At 40.1% G+C, this 12,153-nt stretch overlaps 1 protein-coding gene and 1 long non-coding RNA gene across 3 annotated transcripts in view; one reads left to right on the forward strand and one right to left on the reverse strand.

The window, feature by feature from the left end:
* The window catches only part of MB21D2 (Mab-21 domain containing 2), a 176,902-nt gene that overhangs the window by 161,147 nt on the left and 3,602 nt on the right, over positions 1–12,153 (forward strand). The window lies entirely within an intron of this gene.
* The window catches only part of LOC128656366 (uncharacterized), a 448,845-nt gene that overhangs the window by 3,114 nt on the left and 433,578 nt on the right, over positions 1–12,153 (reverse strand). The gene's annotated exons all lie outside the window — the stretch shown is intronic.

Here is a 12,153-nt window from a genome sequence, read left to right on the forward strand (position 1 = left end):
TTCAGTCGTTCTGTCAGTCTTTAGTTAGAATCAAGCCTGTGTTTAAACCTGTTGCTCCGCCATGGAGTTTGAATTTAGTTCTTAACGTTCTTCAAGGGGTTCCGCTTGAACCTATGCATTCCATAGATATTAAACTTTTATCTTGGAAAGTTCTGTTTTTAGTTGCTATCTCTTTGGCTCGAAGAGTTTCTGAGCTATCTGCATTGCAATGCGACTCGCCTTATCTGGTTTTCCATGCTGATAAGGTGCTTTTGCGTACCAAACCTGGATTCCTTCCTAAGGTTGTTACCAATAAGAATATTAATCAGGAAATTGTGGTTCCTTCTCTGTGTCCTAATCCTTCCTCTAAGAAGGAGCGTCTGTTGCACAACTTGGACTTGGTTCGTGCTTTGAAGTTTTACTTGCAAGCGACCAAAGATTTCCGTCAAACATCTTCTTTGTTTGTTTGTCTATTCTGGAAAACGTAGAGGTCAAAAAGCTACGGCTACCTCTCTCTTTCTTTCTTTTTGGCTGAAAAGCATCATCCGTTTGGCATACGAGACGGACAGCAGCCTCCTGAAAGAATTACAGCTCACTCTACTAGAGCGGTGGCTTCCACATGGGCTTTTAAAAAGGATGCTTCTGTTGAACAGATTTGTAAGGCTGCGACTTGGTCTTCGCTTCATACTTTTTCCAAATTTTCCAAATTTGATACTTTTGCTTCTTCGGAGGCTATTTTTGGGAGAAAAGTTCTTCAAGCAGTGGTGCCTTCTGTTTAGCCATCTGTCTTGTTCATCCGTGTCCTGTAGCTTTGGTATTGTATCCCACAAGTAATAGATGAATCCATGGACTCGTCGTACCTTATAGAAGAAAAGTAAATTTATGCTTACCTGAAAAATTAATTTCTTCTATGGTACGACGAGTCCACGGCCCGTCCTGTCATTTTAAGACAGATTATATTTCTCCAACATAGGTGTGTCCGGTCCACGGCGTCATCCTTACTTGTGGGATATTCTCTTCCCCAACAGGAAATGGCAAAGAGCCCAGCAAAACTGGTCACATGATCCCTCCTAGGCTCCGCCTACCCCAGTCATTCTCTTTGCCGTTGTACAGGCAACATCTCCACGGAGATGGCTTAGAGTTTTTTAGTGTTTAACTGTAGTTTTTATTATTCAATCAAGAGTTTGTTATTTTAAAATAGTGCTGGTATGTACTATTTACTCTGAAACAGAAAAGAGATGAAGATTTCTGTTTGTATGAGGAAAATGATTTTAGCAACCGTTACTAAAATCCATGGCTGTTCCACACAGGACTGTTGAGAGGAATTAACTTCAGTTGGGGGAACAGTGAGCAGTCTTTTGCTGCTTGAGGTATGACACATTCTAACAAGACGATGTAATGCTGGAAGCTGTCATTTTCCCTATGGGATCCGGTAAGCCATTTTTATTCACACAGTAAATAAGGGCTTCACAAGGGCTTATTAAGACTGTAGACATTTTCTGGGCTAAATCGATCATATTTACACATATTTAGCCTTGAGGAATCATTTAATCTGGGTATTTTTTGTAAAATAATATCGGCAGGCACTGTTTTAGACACTTTATTCTATTGGGGCTTTCCCTAATCATAGTCAGAGCCTCATTTTCGCGCCGGTATGGCGCACTTGTTTTTGAGAACAGCATGACATGCAGCTGCATGTGTGTGGAGCTCTGATACATAGAAAAGTCTTTTTGAAGGCATTATTTGGTATCGTATTCCCCTTTGGGCTTGGTTGGGTCTCAGCAAAGCAGATTCCAGGGACTGTAAAGGGGTTAAATATAAAAACGGCTCCGGTTCCGTTATTTTAAGGGTTAAAGCTTCCAAATTTGGTGTGCAATACTTTTAAGGCTTTAAGACACTGTGGTGAAATTTTGGTGAATTTTGAACAATTCCTTCATACTTTTTTGCAATTGCAGTAATAAAGTGTGTTCAGTTTAAAATTTAAAGTGACAGTAACGGTTTTATTTTAAAACGTTTTTTGTGCTTTGTTATCAAGTTTATGCCTGTTTAACATGTCTGAACTACCAGATAGATTGTGTTCTGACTGTGGGGAAGCCAAGGTTCCTTTTCATTTAAATAGATGTGATTTATGTCATAATAAATTTAGTAAAAATGATGCCCAAGATGATTCCTCAAGTGAGGGGAGTAAGCATGGTACTGCATCATCCCCTCCTTCGTCTACACCAGTTTTGCCCATACAGGAGGCCCCTAGTACATCTAGCGCGCCAATACTCCTTACTATGCAACAATTAACGGCTGTAATGGATAATTCTATCAAGAACATTTTAGCCAATATGCCCACTTATCAGCGAAAGCGCGACTGCTCTGTTTTAGAAAATACTGAAGAGCATGAGGCCGCTGATGATATTGTTTCTGAAGGGCCCCTACACCAGTCTGAGGGGGCCAGGGAGGTTTTGTCTGAGGGAGAAATTTCAGATTCAGGAAAAATTTCTCAACAAGCTGAACCTGATGTGATTACTTTTAAATTTAAGTTGGAACATCTCCGCGCTCTGCTTAAGGAGGTGTTATCCAATTTGGATGATTGTGATTATCTGGTCATTCCAGAAACACTATGTAAAATGGACAAGTTCCTAGAGGCCCCGGGGCCCCCCGAAGCTTTTCCTATACTCAAGCGGGTGGCGTACATTGTTAATAAAGAATGGGACAGGCCCGGTGTACCTTTCGTACCTCCCCCCATATTTAAAAAATTGTTTCCTATAGTCGACCCTAGAAAGGACTTATGGCAGACAGTCCCCAAGGTCGAGGGGGCGGTTTCTACTCTAAACAAGCGCTCCACTATACCCATAGAAGATAGTTGTGCTTTCCAAGATCCTATGGATAAAAAATTAGAAGGTTTGCTAAAAAAGATGTTTGTTCAGCAAGGTTACCTTCTACAACCAATTGCATGCATTGTCCCTGTCACTACAGCCGCGTGTTTCTGGTTCGATGAGCTAGAAAAGGCGATTATTAGTAATTCTTCTTCTTATGAGGAGATTATGGACAGAATTCGTGCTCTTAAATTGGCTAATTCTTTCACCCTAGACGCCACCTTGCAATTGGCTAGGTTAGCGGCGAAAAATTCTGGGTTTGCTATTGTGGCGCGCAGAGTGCTTTGGTTAAAATCTTGGTCAGCGGATGCGTCTTCCAAGAACAAATTGTTTGACATTCCTTTCAAGGGGAAAACACTGTTTGGCCCTGACTTGAAAGAGATTATCTCTGATATCACTGGGGGCAAGGGCCACGCCCTTCCTCAGAATAGGTCTTTCAAGGCCAAAAATAAACCTAATTTTCGTCCCTTTCGCAGAAACGGACCAGCCCCAAGTGCTACGTCCTCTAAGCAGGAGGGTAATACTTCTCAAGCCAATCCAGCCTGGAGACCAATGCAAGGCTGGAACAAAGGAAAGCAGGCCAAGAAACCTGCCACTGCTCCCAAGACAGCATGAGATGCGGGCCCCCGATCCGGGACCGGATTTGGTGGGGGGCAGACTCTCTCTCTTCACTCAGGCCTGGGCAAGAGATGTTCTGGATCCTTGGGCGCTAGAAATAGTCTCCCAAGGTTATCTTCTGGAAGTGATTCATCCTGTTCCATTAAAAGAACGAGGGATGGGGTTCTACTCCAATCTGTTCGTAGTTCCCAAAAAAGAGGGAACGTTCAGACCAATCTTAGATCTCAAGATCCTAAACAAGTTTCTCAAGGTTCCATCGTCCAAAATGGAAACCATTCGAACTATCCTTCCATCCAGGAAGGTCAATTCTTGACCACGGTGGATTTAAAGGATGCGTATCTACATATTCCTGTCCACAAGGAACATCATCGGTTCCTAAGGTTCGCATTCCTGGACAAGCATTACCAGTTCGTGGCGCTTCCTTTCGGATTAGCCACTGCTCCAAGGATTTTCACAAAGGTACTAGGCTCCCTTCTGGCGGTGCTAAGACCAAGGGGCATTGCTGTAGTACCTTACTTGGACGACATTCTGATTCAAGCGTCGTCCCTTCCTCAAGCAAAGGCTCACACGGACATAGTCCTGGCCTTTCTCAGATCTCACGGATGGAAAGTGAACGTGGAAAAGAGTTCTCTATCTCCGTCGACAAGAGTTCCCTTCTTGGGAACAATAATAGACTCCTTAGAAATGAGGATTTTTCTGACAGAGACCAGAAAAACAAAACTTCTAAACTCTTGTCGGATACTTCATTCCGTTCCTCTTCCTTCCATAGCGCAGTGCATGGAAGTGATAGGTTTGATGGTAGCGGCAATGGACATAGTTCCTTTTGCGCGCATTCATCTAAGACCATTACAACTGTGTATCCTCAGTCAGTGGAATGGGGACTATACAGACTTGTCTCCGAAGATACAAGTAAATCAGAGGACCAGAGACTCACTCCGTTGGTGGCTGTCCCTGGACAACCTGTCACAAGGGGTGACCTCCCGCAGACCAGAGTGGGTCATTGTCACGACCGACGCCAGTCTGATGGGCTGGGGCGCGGTCTGGGGATCCCTGAAAGCTCAGGGTCTTTGGTCTCGGGAAGAATCTCTTCTACCGATAAATATTCTGGAACTGAGAGCGATATTCAATGCTCTCAAGGCTTGGCCTCAGCTAGCGAGGGCCAAGTTCATACGGTTTCAATCAGACAACATGACAACTGTTGCGTACATCAACCATCAGGGGGGAACAAGGAGTTCCCTAGCGATGGAAGAAGTGACCAAAATCATTCTATGGGCGGAGTCTCACTCCTGCCACCTGTCTGCTATCCACATCCCAGGAGTGGAAAATTGGGAAGCGGATTTTCTGAGTCGTCAGACATTGCATCCGGGGGAGTGGGAACTCCTCCATCCGGAAATCTTTGCCCAAATCACTCAACTGTGGGGCATTCCAGACATGGATCTGATGGCCTCTCGTCAGAACTTCAAGGTTCCTTGCTACGGGTCCAGATCCAGGGATCCCTAGGCGACTCTAGTAGATGCACTAGTAGCACCTTGGACCTTCAAACTAGCTTATGTATTCCCGCCATTTCCTCTCATCCCCAGGCTGGTAGCCAGGATCAATCAGGAGAGGGCGTCGGTGATCTTGATAGCTCCTGCGTGGCCACGCAGGACTTGGTATGCAGATCTGGTGAATATGTCATCGGCTCCACCATGGAAGCTACCTTTGAGACGAGACCTTCTTGTTCAAGGTCCGTTCGAACATCCGAATCTGGTCCTACTCCAGCTGACTGCTTGGAGATTGAACGCTTGATCTTATCAAAGCGAGGGTTCTCAGATTGATACTCTTGTTCAGGCCAGAAAGCCTGTAACTAGAAAAATTTACCACAAAATATGGAAAAAATATATCTGTTGGTGTGAATCTAAAGGATTCCCTTGGGACAAGGTAAAGATTCCTAGGATTCTATCCTTTCTTCAAGAAGGATTGGAGAATGGATTATCTGCAAGTTCCTTGAAGGGACAGATTTCTGCCTTGTCTGTGTTACTTCACAAAGAGCTGGCAGCTGTGCCAGATGTTCAAGCCTTTGTTCAGGCTCTGGTTAGAATCAAGCCTGTTTACAAACCTTTGACTCCTCCTTGGAGTCTCAACTTAGTTCTTTCAGTTCTTCAGGGGGTTCCGTTTGAACCCTTACATTCCGTTGATATTAAGTTATTATCTTGGAAAGTTTTGTTTTTGGCTGCAATTTCTTCCGCTAGAAGAGTTTCAGAATTATCTGCTCTGCAGTATTCTCCTCCTTATCTGGTGTTCCATGCAGATAAGGTGGTTTTACGTACTAAACCTGGTTTTCTTCCAAAAGTTGTTTCTAACAAAAACATTAACCAGGAGATAGTCGTGCCTTCTTGTGTCCGAAACCAGTTTCGAAGAAGGAACGTTTGTTGCACAATTTGGATGTTGTTCGCGCTCTAAAATTCTATTTAGATGCTACAAAGGATTTTAGACAAACATCTTCCTTGTTTGTTGTTTATTCTGGTAACAGGAGAGGTCAAAAAGCAACTTCTACCTCTCTCTCTTTTTGGATTAAAAGCATCATCAGATTGGCTTACGAGACTGCCGGACGGCAGCCTCCTGAAAGAATCACAGCTCATTCCACTAGGGCTGTGGCTTCCACATGGGCCTTCAAGAACGAGGCTTCTGTTGATCAGATATGTAGGGCAGCGACTTGGTCTTCACTGCACTCTTTTACCAAATTTTACAAGTTTGATACTTTTGCTTCTTCGGAGGCTATTTTTTGGGAGAAAGGTTTTGCAAGCCGTGGTGCCTTCCATTTAGGTGACCTGATTTGCTCCCTCCCTTCATCCGTGTCCTAAAGCTTTGGTATTGGTTCCCACAAGTAAGGATGACGCCGTGGACCGGACACACCTATGTTGGAGAAAACAGAATTTATGTTTACCTGATAAATTACTTTCTCCAACGGTGTGTCCGGTCCACGGCCCGCCCTGGTTTTTTAATCAGGTCTGATAATTTATTTTCTTTAACTACAGTCACCACGGTATCATATGGTTTCTCCTATGCAAATATTCCTCCTTAACGTCGGTCGAATGACTGGGGTAGGCGGAGCCTAGGAGGGATCATGTGACCAGCTTTGCTGGGCTCTTTGCCATTTCCTGTTGGGGAAGAGAATATCCCACAAGTAAGGATGACGCCGTGGACCGGACACACCGTTGGAGAAAGTAATTTATCAGGTAAACATAAATTCTGTTTTTTTTATTTTAAACTTCATTCACCTCTGCACCTTTTTAGTTTCTCCTTTTTTTTCCTGTACCTTCGGTCGAATGACTGGGGGGGTGGAGCTAAGGGAAGAGCTATATAGACAGCTCTGCTGTGGTGCTCTTTGCCACTTCCTGTTAGCAGGAGATAATATCCCACAAGTAATGGATGAATCCGTGGACTCGTCATACCATAGAAGAAATGAATTTATCAGGTAAGCATAAATTTACTTTTTCATGAAATCATTTCAACTTTATAAGACTATTGCACATTTATGAACAAGTAAAATGAGCATACAGTATCAATAAATCTTTTTTTGTTTGTTTTTTTTAAGTGTTTTCTATTTTTAAAATGTAACTGAAAATAACTTAAAGGGACACTGAACCCAAATTTTTTCTTTCATGATTCAGATAGAGCATGCACTTTTAAGCAACTTTCTAATTTACTTCTATTATCAATTATTCTTCCTTCTCTTGCTATCTTTATTTGAAAAAAGAAGGAATCTAAGCTAAGGAGACAGCAAATGTTTGGTTTCAGTACCATGGACAGCACTGGTTTATTGGTGCTGTCCAATCAGCAAGGACAACCCAAGTTATTCACCAAAAATGGGCCGGCATCTAAACTTACATTCTTGCTTTTCAAATAAACATACCAAGAGAATGAAGAAAAATTGATAATAGGAGTAAATTAGAAAGTTGCTTAAAATTGCATGCTCTATCTGAATCACAAAAGAAAAAATTTGGGTACAGTGTCCCTTTAAAAGCACGCTCGAAAATAACATTGTCAAAAAAAAAACAAGCTTTTCAGACTGAATGCTTTCTGTCTGTACCCAGTTTTTGTGTGCACTGGGATAAAATCTGAATGTTTACACACCTTATGGAAACTGAATCTGAATCACTGAAGTTTAATTTTGACTAATATTAAAGGGATACTAAACCCAATTTTGTTTCTTTCATGATTCAGATAGTGCATACAATTTTAAGCCACTTTCTAATTTACTCTTATTAATTTTTTTCGTTCTCTTGCTATCTTTATTTGAATGTAAGCTTAGGAGCCAGCCTATTTTTGGTTCAGCACCTGGGTAGCGATTGGTGGCTCCATTTAGACACCAGTCAGAAAGTGCTACCCAGGTGCTGAACCAAAAATGGGCCGGCTCCTATGCTAACATTCTTGCTTTATCAAATAAAGATATAAAGAAAAGAGAAAATAACTCACTATTATGAGTTGCAAGGACAAGCAACAAGAAAAAGAGTGTTAACCCCTAAGTGTGAATTAAAGAATAGATATATATTAAACTAAGTATATAAAAACAGGGTGAACTGAATATAACTATTCATAATCACTTTATTGAACAGAAATAAGACACATGGGTTTTAAAAGCACTTAAATTCTGCCGCAAAATATGTGCAGTGATTTGTGATCATTGGCGTGTCTGATTAAATAAAATAGATCGCTTGAAAAATAAGCTAGCTAGTATATAGTGTTATATATGTGTGTCATTTTTGTCAGTGTTGAAAAGATATAATAAAATATTTACAAAAATGTGAGGGGTCTAATCAAGAAGTGGAAAATGAGGCGTTCTGTTTGATAACATACTGCATTCATCTTGCCATCAATTCTGTCCAAATTTCCTGTGCCTTTGTAGCTCACACATCACCAAAACATCAGGGATCCACCTCCGTGTTTCACAGTAGGAATGGTGAACCTTTCATCATAGGCCTTGTTGACTCCTCTCCAAATGTAGCGTTTATGGTTGTGGCCAAAAAGCTAAATTTTGGTCTCATCACTTCAAATGACTTTGTGCCAGAAGATATGAGGCTTGTCTCTGTGCTGTTTGGCGTATTGTAAGCGGGATACTTTGTGGCATTTGCGTAGTAATGGCTTTCTTCTGGCGACTCGACCAAGTAGCCCATCTTTCTTCAAGTGCCTCCTTATTGTGCATCTTGAAACAGCCACACCACATGTCCTGTATTTTACTTGAAGTTATTTGTGGGTTTGTCTTTGCATCCCGAACAATTTTCCTGGCAGTTGTGGCTGAAATTTTAGTTGGTCTACCTGACCGTAGTTTGGTTTCAACAGAACCCATCATTTTGCACTTCTTTATTAGAGTTTGAACACTGCTGATTTGCATTCTCAATTCCTTGGATATCTTTTTATATCCCTTTTCTGTTTTATACAGTTCAACTACCTTTTCCCACAGATCCTTTGACAATCTTTTGCTTTCCCCATGACTTAGAATCCAGAATCGTCAGTGCAGCACTGGATGAAAGATGCAAGGGTCTTTCAGGAATCCAGAAACTCATTGATCTTTTATACACACAAACTAATTACAAGCAAACAGATCACAGGTGAGGGTGGTTACCTTTAATAGCCATTCAAACCCCTTTGTGTCAACCTGTGTGCATGTTATCAGGCCAAAATCACCAGGGTATGTAAACTTTTGATCAGTTTCATTTGGGTACTTTCTGTTGTCATTATGATTCAAAAAGAGTAAACACAGTTGATTGATAATAAATGGCTTCAGTCAAACACTTACCATGAGTGAAAAAAAAAGGTTTTTGTGTTATTCATATTCTCTGAAAAATGTCCAAGAAATCATAAATTCTGCCTGGGTATGTAAACTTATGAGCACAACTGTATATGTGTGTGTGTGTGTGTGTGTGTGTATATATATATATATATATATATATATATATATATATATATATATATATATATATATATATATATATATATATATATATATATATCCAAATCAAGTACACTCACTGTTACAAAACGACATCCGCCGTGGTGCTAAGGAGAATAAAACGCTGCACTCACCGGTCTTCATGAGAAAGTTAAAATTTTAATTTCATTACATCAGCATGATCATAATATCATAGTCCAAAACGTTTCGGTACCAAACTGGCACCTTTCTCGATGGGTAAAAAAACCTGTGTACCGATACTGAGGATAAACTGTTATGTATGTATGTGTGTGTGTGTATATATATATATATATATATATATATATATATATATATATATATATATATATATATATATATATATATATATATTATTTGAGAGGATTTCTAAGTGTGCACTAAACCACTATGCACAGTGTGAGACAGACTTGGCACTTTGTTTGTACAGTGTATGCCTGAGTCAGACAGCAGATCACTTTCATTTGCAGAGGAGGTAGGACTGACTTAGCAAATGTTTTTCATTTATTTGTGCAATTTCGGATTGTAACTTCAGTGTGGTAGTAGTTGTATGGTGGGGCCAGGGGTCCATAAAAACACATTATTTTAGCAGCAGTGTATTTATGATTATTTGACAATGCTGTAGAAATTCTATATTTAAAACCATGCAGAAATGTTTCCTCCTCAATACACAAATGTTTACTGCCCCTTTATGCAAGGACTTTCCAGATGAAAGGAGGCATTTTATCTAAGATTTTTACATCTGCATAAAATTTTATACTCTCAGACTAAGATTGCTCAGTGTTTGAAATGAGACAGGTTAACTTAAAACTGTTCAGTTTACACTACAGCTGAAATACATACCAACAAGCCTAAATCCTGCATTTAACCAGATCTAATGGTATGAGTACCACAGCTTATGGTTCCACCAAGACCATATAGAGTACAGCATTTTCAAAATCTATAAGTACAGCTAACAGATGGTAACATTTTTACACTATATTTGAAGTGGCGCTCTTGGTTGGGGAAAATGAGGAAAAAACAAACTTATGTCAACCTTTTAAAAGTACTTTTCTTCATCTAGCCATCTACCCAGATCATTAATGTACAATTTTGAATTCACAGAATTATTTTTGTTTGCACATTTACAAATATGATTCTTTAAAAAGTGATCTCTTAATTTCTGCAATTTTTGTATTATGCATGTCACACACTGTTGATTTAGGGGATGCAAGGTGCATAAAGGTTTCCTACTGTGAGTGTTTCTGTGGGTGTCTGTGTTTATGTCTTTGTGCTTTGGTTTGTGTCTGAGTGTGTATGTATTTTTTTCTGTGGGTCTCTCTGTGAGGATGGGTGTGTATGTCTTTGTGCATTTTTTGTGGATGTTTGTGAGGGTGTGTGCATATGTCTGAGCTTTTTCTATGGGTGTCTCTGTGAGGGTGTGTGTATGTATGTAAGTCTGTGTTTTCTGTGGATGTCTCAGTGAGGTTGTGTGTATGTATGTCTTTCTGTGTTTCATGTGGTTATCTCTCTGTGTATGTGTGTATGTCTTTGTGTGTTTTCTGAGGCTGTCTGTGTCTGTGTTTCCTTGGGTGTATGTGCAAGTCCGCATTTGTATATATGTGTGTGTGTGTCCATTGCCTGTTCCTTTTTAGGACATTTTGACCATACTACTGATATCTTTTTACAGACTTTGAGACGAACGAGACCTTTCCGGAAGTCGCCAATCCACAATTTAACCTTTAAATTATTGTTTAGGCAGTTCAGGGCCCTTCCTTTCAGCCACTGCATGCTGTTGTCATCATTTAGTTGGCATCTTCCTTTACAAAAAGATAATTAGAACTCCATATTTTGTTTTCTAAATCTCCTTTTTTACAAAACTGTAGTTTACCTCATTACTTGCCGGGTCAATGTAAACAAGTGCTGAGTGTCAGTTTGGGTGTCTGTGTCTGAGTGTGTTTCTTTGCGAGTCTGCTAGAGTCTATATGTGAATCCTTATGTGTGAGAGTGTGTGTTTGTGTTTCAGTGTATGAGTGTGTCTGTGTGTTTGTATGTTACTGCCTTTACTACATTTCCAAGTTTAAATAGACACTTAAGAATAAAGTGCATATACGTTTTTAGGCACTTGGTCAAAAATTGCACATGTCAAAGGGTGGGGGTGCCTGATAAATGGTTAAGTCAGGGGCCCCAAAATTTCTAGTGGCGGCCCTGCTTAGACTATGCTGGACCAACCAAATTGCCAATTTTTTTTGTATCCATTCACAAAAGATGAATATCAATGTATATATGCAACTTTAAACTATGCTGTATATTAAAAGTAAATGTGAGGAAGCATTTCCTTTAGCATTAGTTACTGTTAATATACATAGAAATTGTAATCGATTTGCCTTCATAGTTTAAAAGCATAAAATGTTTGTACACGGCACTGTTATCCTTTATCTGATTAATGCACCCTGCTGTTTTAAAAACAAGCTAGCCAATAAAAATCGGGAATCATATCTGTTTAAATATTTAAGACTTTTAAGATACTTATAACTCACAGCTCTTGGTGGTTCCTTAGGGTTTTCAGGAATGCTCTATGCATTGTTTGATGCGATCTTGCACAACATAATTATTAAAGGGAAATTATCTTGAATTTCTGTTTTCCTCCCTAATGTAAACACCAGAGAATTATAAGAACTACCCTCCTTTGTTTTTTCTATAATACATTGTGTGAAGCCAAGGCAGTTTGTGGTGTAGAGCTGCTTACCTGTCAATATG

This window comes from Bombina bombina, chromosome 4 (genome assembly GCF_027579735.1).
Source record: "Bombina bombina isolate aBomBom1 chromosome 4, aBomBom1.pri, whole genome shotgun sequence".
Lineage (NCBI taxonomy): Eukaryota > Metazoa > Chordata > Amphibia > Anura > Bombinatoridae > Bombina > Bombina bombina.